Source organism: Chamaea fasciata, unplaced genomic scaffold (genome assembly GCF_029207755.1).
Source record: "Chamaea fasciata isolate MVZ Bird 193981 ecotype frontalis unplaced genomic scaffold, bChaFas1.0.hap1 SCAF_2, whole genome shotgun sequence".
NCBI lineage: Eukaryota > Metazoa > Chordata > Aves > Passeriformes > Sylviidae > Chamaea > Chamaea fasciata.
In genome coordinates, this window is record NW_027094087.1 from 28,113,424 (window position 1) to 28,129,429 (window position 16,006).

The 16,006-nt window shown below is 45.9% G+C and overlaps 1 pseudogene; it reads right to left on the minus strand.

Moving 5' to 3' along the window:
• Positions 1-12,287: 12,287 nt before the first annotated feature.
• Positions 12,288-15,109, minus strand: LOC136285756 (uncharacterized; annotated as a pseudogene).
• Positions 15,110-16,006: the final 897 nt, after the last annotated feature.

Consider the following 16,006-nt stretch of genomic DNA (forward strand, 5'->3'; position numbering starts at 1 on the left):
GTTACCTCCTTCAGATAAGTCCTTGTTCAGAGTCTTTGGTTACTGAATTTTGATCCTTATTGAGTTAGCTGTGGTTTGGTTAGTGACTCAAAATACTCAGACACACTTTCACCTCTTCATATTGCAAAATCCCGTGCTTGAAAATGGCAAGCAGTACACTTTTGAGGCCAGCAGCTAAGTGTCAGCGTGCCAGAGCAGCCTTGTGACAGGTGCTTGTTACAAACCTATGGCCACAGCTTGGAGCGTTCCGCTAGCTCCGTCCCCTGACAAAGAGCAATGCAAAGCAGAAGCATCATTTCCCCTGCAGTTCTAAACTTAATGGCATCTCCAGTAAATTATTTTTGAACTTTCATCACAAGTGAGAGTTGCAAAAAGTAGGTGACATGAGGTGAATGGACTAATATTGTATCAAATGCTTATTAAAACACAGCTTCCTCAGAGTATTACTGCGTCCACTTCTGGGGCCCTCAACTCAGGAGGGACATGGTCCTTTTGGATAGAGTCCAGAGGAGGCCACAAAGATGATCAGAGGGTGGAGCATCTCTCCTGTGAAGGTAGGCTGTGAGAAGAGAGTTGGGGTTGTTTGGCTGGGAGAAGAGAGGCCCACAGGGAAACCTTATTGCAGCCTTCCAGTATCTAACAGGGCTACAGGAGACCTGGGAAGGGACTGTTCATCAGGACATGTAGTGATAGAAAAAAGTGAAATGGCTTCAAACTGAAAGAGGGTAGGTTTAGATTAGATGTTAGGGAGAAATTTTTCACTGTGAGATTGGTGAGGCGCTGGAACAGTGCCACAGTTACCCAGAGAAACTGTGTCTGTCACATCCCTGGAAGTCTTCAAGGCCAGGTTGGACGGGGCTTTGAGCAACCTGATCTTGTGGAAGGTGTCACTGTCCATGGCAAGGGGGGTTGGAACTGGATGACCTTTAAAGTCCCTTCCAACCCAAGCCATTCCATGATTAGGAGTATCCTGGGTTTGGCTGACAGTCTGTGCAGCTCCATACCCCACCTTGGGCAGTGCCAGTCAGAAATGTCATTTGGTGGAGGAATGTGGACTCTTCTGACTTGTGCCACTTGCAAGTTTCATGCACTCAGATAAACCTGGAGACTGGGAATTATGCAGCATTGGTGCTTACAATTACCAGTGGAACCTACGGAGCTCTAATCCAGTCTCTTCACAGATAGAAACTTGTGTGACTTACATTGTCACAATTTCCTGAAATTGCTGTTACACTAATGGACTAATCCTCCAGTACCACCTCTTTCTTACTGGAATCGTGACTCTTACTGAAGTGACAAAAGTTATTTTGCCCCTGAAAATGCCCCTTTTAAACTCATTTAAGTTAACAGCATGCACTAAGCAACTACAGCCAAATTTGCTGTATTTACTGTGGAAATCAGCATTCTCTGATTTCCACAGTATGTAAAAGGACTTTAAATTGTCTTCAATTGATCTTTGCAAATGACTTCTGTCACCCAGGACAACTTCACAAACATGGTCCTCTTTGTTGGTGTGAGACAAAGGTAACTTACATTTTTTGTTTTCTTTTGACTTGAGGAATATTTAAAACCTCAAACATCTGGACTGATTTGCTGTATCCAAATGACAGTCTGAAGCCATTTTGTCATAGCTGACCATTTTCATCACCATGTTGTTTGGGAGAACTTTTGGCCTTTGACCAAGTTTGGACAAGAATAGCAGATAATGATAATACACATGTATCTGTGTATCTCTCTATACACATACACATCTAAATTTATTTTTCAGAAGACTTCATCCATATGTTGTTTGGGGTTTTTTTTAAGAATTAAAAAGCCATTTACTAGCCCTTTGACCTTTTCCAGTGGCCGTGACAGCTGTGCTCTGAGCAATTCCCCTTTCCCTCTTTCTCCCCCCAGTGTGCTGCTTGGGCTGGTGTGCGTTATCTGCTGCCGTGGCACACCTTGGAGCATGGATCAGCCCTGAGGTGACTTCCAGTTGCTTCAGTCATGCGAATATCACCTTTGGCCGTGGCTCTGTAAAAGTGCTTATGTCCCTGTGGTCACACAGGTGTGCTGCAGAGCAGCTGCCAATGCACAAAGGAACCAAAAAAATTCTCTTTAACATTGCTACAAACACAATTACCACTTGATTCTTCAAATACTTTAGAGACAATGCGAACAACAAATCTCCTGTTGCCAGCTCAGTTGCCAGTCTCAATCTCCATCAGAAGAAGATCAGAATTTGCTAACTCTTTAGGGTTGAATTTTTTAAATTATTACTTACATTTTCCCAGTTTTTATGCTGGTTTGTTATTTTTTTTTTCCTAGTGTGTACGTGAAGTAGATCACTGAAGTGACCATTTTCTGACCCAGATTGTCAGTAACAAATGGTACCATTTTCCTCAGGCTTCCTTCTGTTACTGCACTGTAACAGAAGACAGTGGTAAGGAGTTATTGGTGCAGTTTGCAAAAGCAACTCCCGTTGATCATTTAGGTGATTATGTTCACTCCTCTCTCAAGCTTTCCTCACACAAGAGTCTTCTGAGCATTTTGCCCATCCACAGCTTTCTGGATATTTCCATCCAGAGGTATTGACCTATCAAGGTGAGTCACACCTGATGGAACTAGTTTTGACACTCATGGTTATTACCCTCACTGCCATTCAGGCTCAGCAATTATGGGATAATTTGTCTTCTGAAATCCCAAGTCTTGCAAGAGAGTGGAAGATCTTCCATCAGGCACTACAAATCCTCTTTGGAAGTTTTGGTTCATCATTTTTACTCCACCTCTAACAACATTTTAAATCCAAGGAGCTTTATGGTGAGAAGATCTTTGTCACTAGTTCCTTCTCTTGTGAAATGGGAAGCGCCCTGTTGTTCTGGGCAGTGCTTCTGTATATCACATCTTCACAAGCTCTGAATGCACGATTGCTTTTTATTGCTACTGAACAACCTTTGAGTAAACATGAATCACTCCTTATGGCATCAAATTTGAAATGTTCCCTTACCAGCCACGTCGATTATCTGCCCAGGTAGGAATTTGATAATGATCTGTAGTACACACAACATTTTAAAATAGAACAAACTTCTTTTCTACACACTGCTACTGTCCCTACTGTCATGGGGGGGAAAAACCAAAACCAAAACAAACAAACAAACAAACAAAAACAACCAAAAAAACAAAGAGAAATCTCTCCCTGTCTGGTATGGATTCCAAGTGTAACAAATTATACACGTTTTTGAACTACTTGTAAGAACTTTGATTATTTAATTCTTTTATATATCTGTAAATGCAATTGTACTTTCCTTCTGCTACAAAGCAACAGCCAGTGATTATTTTGGGATTATTCCTGGATCACCTGCAGCTGCTTATATTTTTCTGCATTAAAACTAGTGACCTGAACAGTCAAGGAATAGCATCATAGGTGTTGCTGTAAGCCCCAGCACAGTAGGTGGCAGAGATGGGTGGATGTGAGGCTGCACATTTAATGGCTTCTGTCTTCAGCAGGGAGGTGTTTCCCCCGGGTGCAGGGACTCCCTTGAGGCAAAGGTGGTGATCGCCAAAGAGGGTCATTATTAAAAAGCCATCAGGGATTTGCAAACCAATCTACTGGGCTGTTGAATGCCTTCTGCCTTGCTACTGATGTAACTTGCCGGGCAGCAGTGGTGCCTGTCCCAAATAACCACAGCAGCAAGAGCCTGTCCATGTACACACTTCCACTCCTTTGTGTCCCCAGGAGACTGATTTTCAATGCATGTCTTCATTTGTACCTTGTAGGAGCAGAGTGGCTGCAGAGAACCACTCTGGTGAAGCAAAAGGGTGCCCTGGGGGAAAATTGAAGCTGTGTGTATTATTCACATGAAAAATGGGAGACTACTGGTTAGAGTCATGAAAGTAAAATCTTGTAGGACTGAGAAAGTCCTGCTGGAGACTGGGTGGAGAGAACCTAGTCTCTCCTCCTAGGAGAACGAAGTCAAGGTGTGTGGACACCAGAAGACTCATCTGGCAAACCTGAATTAACTTCTGAAAAATGGAGCTGACTGCCATCTGTCATCTATATTTCAGGATAAGGGATATTGCTTCCTGGCAGTGGTGTGTCAGACAAGGTGCTGAAGAAGCCCAGTGACCCAGACCCTTTAGCCACACTACTTTGTGTCCGAGCCAGCTGCCATCTCCATTACTTGTGACCGGGTGTCCTGCGCCAGAGAATCAGAGTCACCAAGCTCTACCTCTGCTGCAGATTCCCTCATGGACCATCACTCAGCCAGATCCACAGCTCCACAGACACTGATCCCATTCCTGCTGCTATGGGACCAAGTGTGGAAATAGCCAGATGAAAAATTCCCACCCATTGGCACAGCTAAACTAACACACATCTGGAAGCTGGGTGGACAGTCCAGGCTGGAACATCAGCCAGCAAACTTATTGGACTGGTTCTACATCTGCTTTGTCCTGAGGGGCAATTAATAAGTGGGCAATCAAGATGGAGTCTCTTTGACGTCCCCCCACCCTCCCCTGCTCTCCCCAGGTGAAATCTTCAATTTCCTCATTCCAGCCCTAACAATATAACCATTATCACAGCCACCTGACTCCCTGGCTCTCTGTCCCCACCCCTTTCCTGATCTCTCCTGCCTGTTCCTTGGAAATCGGAGGCAGAAGCAGCCACCTCAGACCAGTTTTTCATCCGGCAGCTGCTGCTCCCCAGCCAACAGGAATGACAGGGCTGGGGCTGGTCCCCTGCGGGCCCAGGGCAGCACCCGCCTCGGCACAGCTCGGTGGATGCAGGTGCTCCGTGCTGCCTGCCTGCAGCTTTACCACACCTGGTGACAGGACAGCCTTGCTTGTGTTTAGCTTGATTTTTGACACTGCCTCATGTGATCCTCCAAATGCCCCCCCAGGCACTCCCACCCCAGTGGTTTCATGTTGCTTCTGCTTCTCGGCTCTGCTGATGGTGATCTCACCTCCTCTGGAATACAAGCCAAAACCCATAACCTTGAAAAGGGAATTGAAATGTAATCGAGCCCTTAAGAAGAGAAGTTAATCTATAAATCCCAACCCTTTTATGGGCAAGGCCAGATTTCATAGCCAAATGGCCCAAGGGGACACCTCCCACCACACCCTTCTCAAAAGGAGGAGCAGAAGGCATCACCCCCACTTTCCAGCCTCCCTTTTATTTGTTCCAATACGTTCAATTCATTCTTCTGCCTGAGAAGTTTTATGTCTTCCCTCACAAGATCTCAGGCTGGCAGTGACGCAATAGTCTGGAAATGGTCTGAAAGCTCTGGAATGGTCCAGGAGGCAAAGAACCTAAATTTTGTTCAAGGTGTAGCCTGATAAATCCAAGTGAAGCATTAGGTAACAAGATACTCTTTGGTGTTGTCTTGGTTTTTAGAATGAAGTAATCTGAGGTTTGTCCTCTGTAGGACTCAGAATATCTGGATTCATATATTAATTTTTTTTTAGTTTCATCCTTTCTTTTAAGCAGAAGAGGTTGGCCAACAAAACATGAATCTTAGTCAAGCCAAGTGACTACTTCTAGCGATACTGAGAAGAGTGAGATTTCTTCATTATAGTCACTGTCCCATTCTGTAATTACTTCTTTTAACTTTATATCAAGATTTCAGCTGCTTCAGATACATCTCATGTACCAAGAGGTTTGTATTCCTGGGTGGATTTTGGGGTAGGAAGGGGTTTTCAACAAGTGAGACACATAGCCTGTTTTTTTACAGAAAAAATCTTCCTTTGTACCTTGAAAAATGGTCCACTTCAAGGGGTCTCGAGCCTTTTGTCTTTCATATCCCCCTGCCAGTAAAGAATCTTCAAGTTTTTGCTCCTGGTATGAGGATGTGCATTTTTATCAGCTGAGGCAATTGATCTTTCATGCTAAGGACTTAATAAGATGTTGATGGTATTTCATGGGAGGACAGGTCTGTGAGGATTGTTTAGGTATGTACAGTTATATAAAAGAAGGGAAAACCAGCAATGTTTAAAGAAATCAATACTAAACAAACACAGGACTTCAGAACTGTTTTAAAAAGAGGGAAAAGAAAATACTGAAAAGTAGGGTTGGAAACAAGGAAAGGAGGGGGAGCTGAATGGAAAGAACAATATGAATGAACTCAAAAAGAGAAGAAAATTGTGCCCTCCTTCTCTGCAAGCTGCACCTGGATATGGTGGAAACCATATCAGTGTTACCACCCCATACAACCCTCTGCCACTACCCTTCATTCATCCCTAACCCCTTTTGCCTCCTTTTGTCACTACATCACTGTACCTGCTGGGACGGTGTTGCTCTTCCCCCTTACCCCTCTTTCACCCTCTCTCTGTGACATTCCAGTGCCTAGCACTGAGGGCCTATAACATCACCTGCCACAACTGTTTTCTGCTGTGTGTCCAAAACTCTTTCACATTTTCATCACCTGAATTCACTCCTGTCGCACTTTGCCATCCTTAGTTACTGGGCATGCTCTTCGGCTGAAAAATGGCATGAACACCTTTCTTGTGGGCTACAGAAACAAGTGTCCAGTGGGGTAAGGGAGGTTCCAAAAAGCATCTGGAGCTGTCTACAACTGGAAAATTAGAGAAACTTTATAATGTTGCATATAGAAAGGCTGCAAGTCAGGCCAAATAAGGAACAGCTAGCAAAAGGAATCAAAACGATCAGATCTCTCTTGAAACGCAGCAGGCACCTGCCAGATGTTCTGAAGGACACAACAGTGATCAGGCTGTGCAGGGACTGCACAGAGCAGAGATAAGGCCATCACAGACACCTCTGCAGACTGTGTGAAGCATTGAGCGATGAGATCAGGGTGGCAGAGCCCATGCTTAAGCAGGGTGGGGTTTGCCAGTGAACATGTCTGAAACTGAAGTAGCTGCAGAAAAGTCTGTTCAACACACTGACAAAGCAAACAGTAACAACTTGCTAGGAGCAATGGCATTTGTCCAAGAGTCTTAAAGGATCTCCTGAGTAAAACAGCTGAAACTGCTCTGAGCAGTGTGTAACCCTGTGTCTGCCCCAGGTGTGGTACCTGAGGAGGGGAAAGGGCTGAATGTCATGCCCCAGTTTGGCCAGGGGCAGGTGGTGGAAGAGCTTCTGGGACTTGTTTGGGCTTCAGATGGAGAGAATATGCATAAAAAGATGAGAGATTAGCACAACTAGAGACTAAGAGGGTCTGAAGCAGCCTGGCACACCACTCCATGTGGTGTCTCTCGCGGGATATCCATACTGTCCTCTGCTCATCTGACAGTATGTGTGCTCTGGTCCCCCTCCTGAAGGTTTGGATGCATGCTTAGATGGATGCTGCCTGTGGTACTGGAGCCAGCCAGGACTTGTGGAGTGGGTGGCCCTTGCTGCAGGACATAAGGGATGTGGTGGTCCAGGTGCTTTGACACAGCTCCTGGTGAAGGGGACAGCAGCAGTGACAGAGGGGTGTGTTTGTGTCACAAACAGCTTCACTGCTGGTGCTGATCCTCTCCTTTCTCCTTTCCTGATTGAGGAAAAGGAGCTCCCAATGCTGCGACGTACCTGGGGACATGGGTAGGGATGGTCCTCGCTTCTCTGTTGTCTCTCCTCACCAGGGGCTGCTGCCAACTGCTGCTGGTCCTGGAGCCTGAAATCAACCCTTTCCACTCCAGATGGGCTTTTTGAACTTCTCTGTTAATTTTTCATCTGAAGAGAATATCTGCCATTTTTTTTCTGCTCATCAGTCATTGAAGGAAATGCATGGGAACTCACCTGGGTGTCCTGAGAGAAGTGGAATTCTGGAATTTTCAATTGACCTGGAAGGAGGAGCATATTTTTGCAGTGGGTGGGAGCTGGACTGACTTAATGTTACATACACATCATGCTCTGGAGGGAAGCATGTGTCCCATGTTTTGTCTGGGACACAATTTAGGGGTGGTTGTAATAGAGCTGGAGGCCTTGAGAAAAGACCAATCCTTTCCCCTTTTCTTCTTTCTCCTTTTGTTCTTTGTGTGTGCGTGTGTTTGTGGTTTCTGTTTGTTTGTGGGCTTTTTGAGAGGCAGAGGATATGGAATGTTACAGGCACTTTATTGTCCACTGCAGCTTATCACTGCTCATGTTACTGAAGTCAGGTGAAGGACACGTCAGAGAAAGTGTTCAATGCAGAACGTTGGTGTCACTAGGAGAAGCAAACAAGCAGCACTAGTGAGGACGTGTCTTTGGTCAGCATTTTGTACTCTTCAGGGAGTTACATCCCTGTAACCCTTCAGACCCAGTAAAGGGTTCTTTGCAGTCTGATCTGTGATGAACTTGGCAATTACATGTGAGGGTGAGCACAACTCTCAAGGCTTCTGGCATTTTCAGAGATGCCATAAAGTCAAAGAATGGTTTGAGTTGTCACTGACCTTAAATATCATCTAGCTGTAACCCATTGGGCAGGGACACCTTTCACTAGACCAGGTTGCTCAGAGCTCCATCCAGTGTTCTCACATGTTTCTAGAGTGACATCTCCACGGCTTAAAAAGCAATCCTTGGTAAGCCGTGTCTTTCCTGTGGTGCACTCACACTGAATTCCAGTGTCACAGAGGTGGCAGGTGCATGGCTCGTGGGGGCTGGCACACTGACCTGGAGGGTTGGGAGTGGCCTCTCCTGTTCTTGTGTCTGCCATGTTCCAGAAAAGGGCTTTGGCTGAACACGGTGCCTGTGCTGCTGTATCTGTGCTGGAGAAACAATGCCCACAGTTGTTTTGGAAGCACTGCAGAATGTGTGATTGTGATACAATGTGAGGTTGAAGGAAACACAGTTTATTTAAATGCTTTATCTCTGGTCACTGTATGCTTTCTTGGAGGCAGCTGAGCTTCAGCTCTGTTCACAAAGTGCTTTAAAACCAATGTAGTTGAACTGCCGAATCTGTTTTGCTAACTTAAATTGAATGAGCAGAGGCATATTCAAACAAGTGGAACCCATGGGGAAAAAAATATTCTTGAGCTTTGCTTTATTCTTTGAAAAATATCTGGTCTTTTAATACCACCTTAGACGTTTGGGCTTGTCCATATCCACAAAACAATGCAGCCACAGCCTCCAAGTAATCTTTGTTGGCTCACGTGCAAAGAACTTAATCTTTTGTTTTGCAGGCTGACAAAACATGTATAAAATTTTGTCTCTTTTATCCAACAATTATCCTAAAGAGTTAGTTTTAAACACCTAAATATAATATTTATTTGCACTGACACAGTGTGCCTTACAATGGGCTGGGGTGCCCAGAAGCTACTCAGATGATGACCAGATTCCTGCTCCTCGATCCACGTGGCCAGGCAGTGATGCCATGTGGCACTTGGCCATGGCACATTTGACCTTGGACGGCAGCATGGCTGTCCCCCAGAGAAGCAGAATGACTAATATTATTTATCCCTGTCTTCTTAATGCAATCAAGTTTATATTTGATGCACTCTTAGTCTCAGTGACATTTTCTGTAATAAGTGTTTTATATTTAAAATGGAATGAATATCGCTCTTCAGCACAAGGTGACCTTGTTTATCAGTGAGTATTACTTTTTTCTGCTTCAGAGTATCTGCTTCACTTGTTTTTGTGGTTTAAATCCAGCTTGAGACCTTCAGGGACACAGTAATTGCACATTGCACAGTGGGGAATATCAGAGAGCAGGTAGTCAAAATCAAATGCCATGGTATATTTCTCCTTATGAGGAACACAGCCACTCCAAATGCATTTCTTCCGTATCTCCATTATTTTTCCTTTCTTCCAAGTCAGTTTATGACCCAAAAAGGCAGACAAACTGCAAGCTCTCATTTCCAGTGGAACACAGGCCTTGGAATTTTACCCAGTGTCTCTTTTCACTGATGTAATTAATTTTATTTTTTAAAAAAAATTATTATGAAAGGACAGCTTGAAAAAACTAACCCAACCTTTATTTGAATACCTTGAAAGATAGTCTACCCCTTTTATTGACTGATACCTAGGGCAGTCATCCTCACTGTTGAGGGTGTGGTGTTTTATTCTGCTCTGAACCTGCCTAAATATACCTTGCAGTGGTTGTTTCTCACCATGCCTTTCTGTGCAGGTGACGGTGCCACCAGTACTCTGTACTTTCTGTGGTGTGACTGGGAGATTCTGGTTTAGCCAGACCAGAGTAATGGCTCAGAGCGTCCCCTATCAGGCATTGTCTGACCTTCCTAATTGCTCCTGTCATTTTGCTCTGGCCCCTCTCCAGGCTTTCAGGATAATAAAGAGCCGTGTGGGCGGCTGCTCAGTGGGTGGGTGCTGCAGCTTCAGGCTTTGCTGGGCTTTCAACGCCGCATTGTCAGTCACAGGTGACTCCTCCAGTGGCTGCCAGTGAGGCTCCTGCTCTTGGCAGCTTGTCCTTCCTCGCTGTCTGCACAGGAGCCAGCAGTCACACACCCACCTGGGGTTGTCCGGGGGTGTCCGACTCCCGCAGGCTGTCCACAAAGCTTCCGTGAGTCCTGAGCCACAGCAGCAGCATCAAAGGTGAAGTGGAAAGGATGTAAGCAAACATTGCTTCCACCAGCAGTTACACTCTGCCCCTGGTCACACTTAGGTGTTCTCACAGGTCAGACAATTCAGAGGGATTCAAGGATCAACAGCATTGAGGCAGCATGGTGGTCCAGGACCTGAAGAGACTCCACTACCACCACTGAGCATCCTGTCTTGGCTGAGGATGTTCACCTGGCCAGGTGACTCGCGCTCATCTGAAGGACTCCCTCTCTTTTAGCTGCTGACCTTGACATTTGCAAATTTTATCAACAGTGTTTTTTACAGTTGTATCTCCTGGTGCAATTATTAAACAGCACAGTTCTTGCAGAGAGACACACATTTTCAGCAGTGATTGGTGCTTCTTTTTGGACAATTAAGTTTTGCCTGTTAGCTGCTAATTAATCCATGTAATGCAAATTGTGATGTATATAGATGCTATTCTTTTTTCTTCAGAATTTACAGCTTTCTTGATTTGTTTGCACCAGTGCTTTCATCAACCAAATACATTATTTTGTCAAAGAATGAAATCAGGTTTGTTTCTCACAACTTTCTTTTTTTAATACTAAATTACAAAAATTATATTAATTGTTGGAGCATCTGTTAGCTAACTTGTAATAACTTCACACTCTCTTACCTATGATTATTACTTCAGGACCATCTAACAGTCAGGTGTCATCTTGCTTTCTCTCTCTGGACACTGGCACAGGTTTTTCCAAGATCTTGGGATTTCTCTACTACACCAGGATTTTTAAATACTTAACTCCATTGGCCAGGTGCCTCTTCAGTCAATTTTTTAAATGACTCTGAGATGCAAGTTTGCTTGGCTACTGATCTGAAAATACTTATGCTTACTAGATGCTGTTAAAACTTTCCTTAGTTTGCAGAAAGATAAATAAGTTTTTTACTGTCCTCCTGTAGTGTGCAAACATAAATGTTTCTTCCTGTATGCAAAGAACCAACTTTTCTGTATCAAGAAGCCTCCATTAAAAGTCTTCGCTATCAACAGTTTTACCTATATCCACCCAGTAAGAGCCTAGGCTCTCACTGCTATTTCTTAGTTTTCAATGTATTTTGAAAAAAAAAAAAAACCTGCTTCCAAGTGCCGTTAGCACTTGCAGCAATCCAGTTTTTCCAGATTATTTTGAACACTCCTTATCACCTTGTATGCTTCATAAATTCTCACTTTTATTGTGTGCCATATACCTCCTTTCCATACCCCTTCCTTCTGCTTTTTTTCCCCCTCCCCTGTTGGTTTTATACAAAATTTCTAAGCGTTAACCTTCAAATTCCCTGTTAGGCCAGAAAAGTGTTGAATTGTGTCCTTTTTTTTTTTTTTTTTTTTTTTTTTACAACTACAGAGACACAGATCTTCTTCATCTTGTAAACTCCCAGCAGTGAAACGTCTATTAATAAAAATTTTATTGCAGCTTTCTCCTGAGGAGTCCTGTTTTCCTGATTGCTTGATTTGCCATCAGTTTAACCCACAACTTCCCCTGCTTGAGGATTTACCCTTTTGAAGTACCAATTTTTGCATACTTATATGCTCAGCCTCACACATAAAATGCATAAATACATAAAGATGTTGGTTAATGCCTTGCAGGCATTGACCAAATGTACTTATATACATCTACAGGTACACATCTACATACATGTTGTAGATCTACTTACAACATGTACACAGACATGCATGTGCCTGTATTTCCACATCATATATGCAGTTGTACAAACACACCTAGATGCAATGTCATTTTCTTTGAGACCAGAGAAGAGGCATTTCTAGAAGTGTGTACCTGTTGCCTGTAACACAGCAGTGCAGCACAGAGCTGAGGCTGTCCCAGCTGCCCTCCCTGGATGAAGATGTGTTTTCCTGGGAGTCCACCCCTGAATGGTCACTCAGCTCCTCCACCATGGCCAGCCCTCCCCCTCCCATACCAACCAAGCACTCTGTTAATATTGGGACAGGGCTGGCTTTTCTGAGCAGGATGTGTCAAGGGACAGGAAGCAAAGGACTGCAGGTGAGTGGCACAAAGGTGTCCTCTATTCTGAAGCCTTTCAAAGTTGCTAAGGCTTTGGTTTATTTGAAAAGGAGAGAGAAACAAAAAAAGAAGTAAAATGCAGTGAAACCAAAGCAGTGCAAAACATCACCTCATGCTGCCTTCCACCGGAAATGAGTCTCCAGCTCATCTACTCCCAGCCTCTCCCTGCAGGATCCTGGGATATCCTGACCTCCATCTCTCTTAAGCAGCGGTGCAGGGGAGAGGCAGATGCTGTTCTCTGCGTCTCGGCCAGGAGGGAAGAGGCTCAGCGTTTTAAACTCCCACCTGCTCTTCTCCCGAGCACAGTGAGAAGGTCAGTGATGAAGATGACAGCAGCAATAACATCCCCCTCCTGTCCTTGGGAACTCCTTTGCTCTGCAGAGGAAGAGAAGGGTCAGTGATGTTGTGTTGCCTGGAGCAGAGGAGTAGGCAGCGAGTTTTCACACCTAAACAACTGTGTTCCCCAGCAGCTGGCTGTGTGTGTGCTTTTGTCAGGCACACACATGTGACAGGAAACAAGGGAGCCAAAGCCACACAGACCCAGGGCCAGTTGTACTGGCTGCACTGATGTGTCATAACTTGTTAATCTGCAGGCACGGCTTGCTTTTCCCTGCTGGGTCAGAAGGAGACACAGGAGCCATCCGACACCAGCAAGGAGAGTGCGAACCCCAACAGCTCCAACAGGGGGAAGCATTTTTTGCTATAGTTCTCAACCTCCAGATACACATCGGGGCCAGCCGTGTGTCTAACTCCTTGGGGCATGGCTGTTTTCTTGTGCCTGTCCACCGGGGTCCAGCCCACTTGCTACAGACCTTTCTTCTGTTGCTTCACCTTCAGTCATAAAATCTCTTTTCCCCTGAAGGAAATGAGATGTTTGCTCCCTCAGAACCTCAGGGAGTCAAATAAAAGCTGAAGAAGTGAAAGGGTAGAGAAGGACAGAGAGAATGGGTATGAGAGGACACCAGAAAGAAAGCATGGGGAACCAGGAAGAAGTGGAGTGACTCAGAGGTTTTGATCCCCATGTTGGGTAGATGATGTGTGAGAAGGTCTGGGCAGGATAAAGAACTCATCCCTCTGCCCCCGATGCCCACCTGGTGCCTTGAGACGGGCACTCACAGAGATGGGCTCTGCCAGGGCGGCTGTAGGTGGCTGGTGCCTGTGTTGGGACTGAGCTGATGCTGAGGCAGGAGGTGATGCTGCAGGTGCCATGTCAGCTTTGCCAATGGCTGGAGAAATGTGCGTTTGGGAGAGGAGTTTCTGTCTTGTGACAGGTCAAACTAGTCATCACATCTCTCTCAAATGATGCCACTGCTGGAATGACATGAACTCTTGGAAGTTCTGGAGAAGGTAACCTGGGGATTGATTTATTGATAGCACAGTGCAAAAGTCTGCCCACAAGGGAAAGAAGATGAGCAGCCTGTGATGATGGGTGTTGTATGAGACGTGGTATCATGGTGCAGGGCAGTTTCACTGCCTGAGGACAGGGGACCCTTGTTGCCCCCGGGCACTTCCCTTCCTCACTGGCCAAACACAGCTGGGTGATTGCTGGGCCTGGTGCTGTGGGGTGGACACACACATCTCTTGTCTCCCAGGCTCAGTCCTTGCCGCCAAGTGACGTGTCCCCATTCCTAGCAGCTTTGATACATCCACGTGGACTTTTGGCCACCTGGTCACCTGTAGTCAGCAATGTTCCCTCCTTGACTGCTGCAGTGGATTTTTCTGAGCAGCAGGGCGATGCTGACCCTGCTGGAGAGCCACAGAGTGACCATGAGCCAGAACATAAGGCAGGGCCCTCACCAGCCCGCTGAGAGCTGTGTGTGGAGATCTCAGAGTACACCTCCTCCCCATCCTAGACCATACACAGCAGGGATTCTGCCTGGGGGATGGATACTGGCTGTCATTGCTACCTCTCACCCTGTACCATCTTCCTCACTGGAAGAGCATTCACCTTTAGGAGGACCCTATTTTCACTGGGTGACCTTCGCTACGGGGTGAAGGGTGCAGGAGAAGCCTCACACTGGCTACCAGAGCTCCTTCACTTTCACTCTGACAAAGCTAGGGGGGGTGAACCCTACATTTAAACCTATTAACTCTTCCTGCACCAAACCTGGGAGCCTGGAGGCAACAGGGAAATGAGGCACAACCGCTGGGGTCGAGGAGCCCTTCCCAACCTGCAGTGTTGGCAAGCAGTCACCTCTCTGCATATTTGTGAAAGACTTGGAGGTGTAAGCAGGTTTGGTTGGGGTTTTTTTGGTTTTTTTTTTGTTTTGTTGTTTTGTTGTTTTGTTTTGGTTTTTTCCTGCACAACCTTCTTCAGCTGAAAAGAAGACGGTTGCTCTGCAATGGGATGAGCCAGCTCCAGCTCCAGCTCCCCTTTAGCCCTTTAGTGGGCGTGTAGTGCCACCAGCAGCTACCAGTTCAGCCCCGGCTTTTCAGGAAGAAACCTCACCGAGGATAAGACGACCTGCGAGAAAGGAAATGGATGAGCTCTAATGGTGTTTAACTACTGCCTTTTCTCTGTCTTTCAAACACATGGAGAGAAGTTGGCTGCTTCTCTGCTGGTCTGTTTCCTCTCCTCACAGTAACAGGACTCACCCTTGCTGTGGCCAGCTAAAATCATGGATACACACCTGCAGGAAACCATGATAACTCCCAGCCACAGCTCAGGGGTCTGGATACTGACTTACCCTTCACATCCCAGTCCCATCTTCACTCACCAGTTCAGTCCTGCTTGGAAAAGCCTCACAAGGAACATTAGCTCTTCCTGCAGAAGTTTTGCTCAAGAGCCAGGAGCTGCCAGATGTGGCCAGGTGTTCCCACTGCCTTTCCAGGGTAAGATCACACCTACCAGCACTGCTTGTGAGTCTCTGAGATGCACACACCTGTGCTCCGCTGGCCCTACAGGTTATTGTCCAGCACTATCCGTGCTCTCAGAGGGCACCCACATATTCCAACAAAGCACAGCTTTCCCATGAAGGCATCGAGTTCAAGAGAGCCATTCAGTGGTGCTACAGCTGCTGGGAGAGCGCTGTGTATCTGTTTTCCTACTCAGGGAGATGAAAACCTGTTAAATCACCATGTGATGACAGATAAGGAGGTATCAATGAGCAGAGGCCTAGACATCAAGGGGAAAGAATACACTCATTGTGGTGAGAGCAGCAGCAGCAGACAACAGCAGTAGCCAAAGGACCATCTCGTTCAGCTAAGGGAAGCAGGTGAGGCCAGAGTGGCAGATGCCGGTGCACTGCAGGGAATCTCAAGCGATGCTGTGGAATCAGAGAAGTGATACTGGGAGGACACCTCCAGAGGTCTCTGGCCCAACCTCTGACTCAGCAGGTCGCCATAATTTTGTCCAACCAAATCTGGAAAGAGTGGAAATACTGCCACCTTTCTGGGGTCCTGTTCCAGTGCTGCTTTTTTACTCTTCTGGTGAGAAAGTTGTTCCTGAAGTTCAGCCTAAACCTTCCAAGTTTCAGCTTGTTTCCACTGCCCCTTATTACATCACCTGCTACTGTTC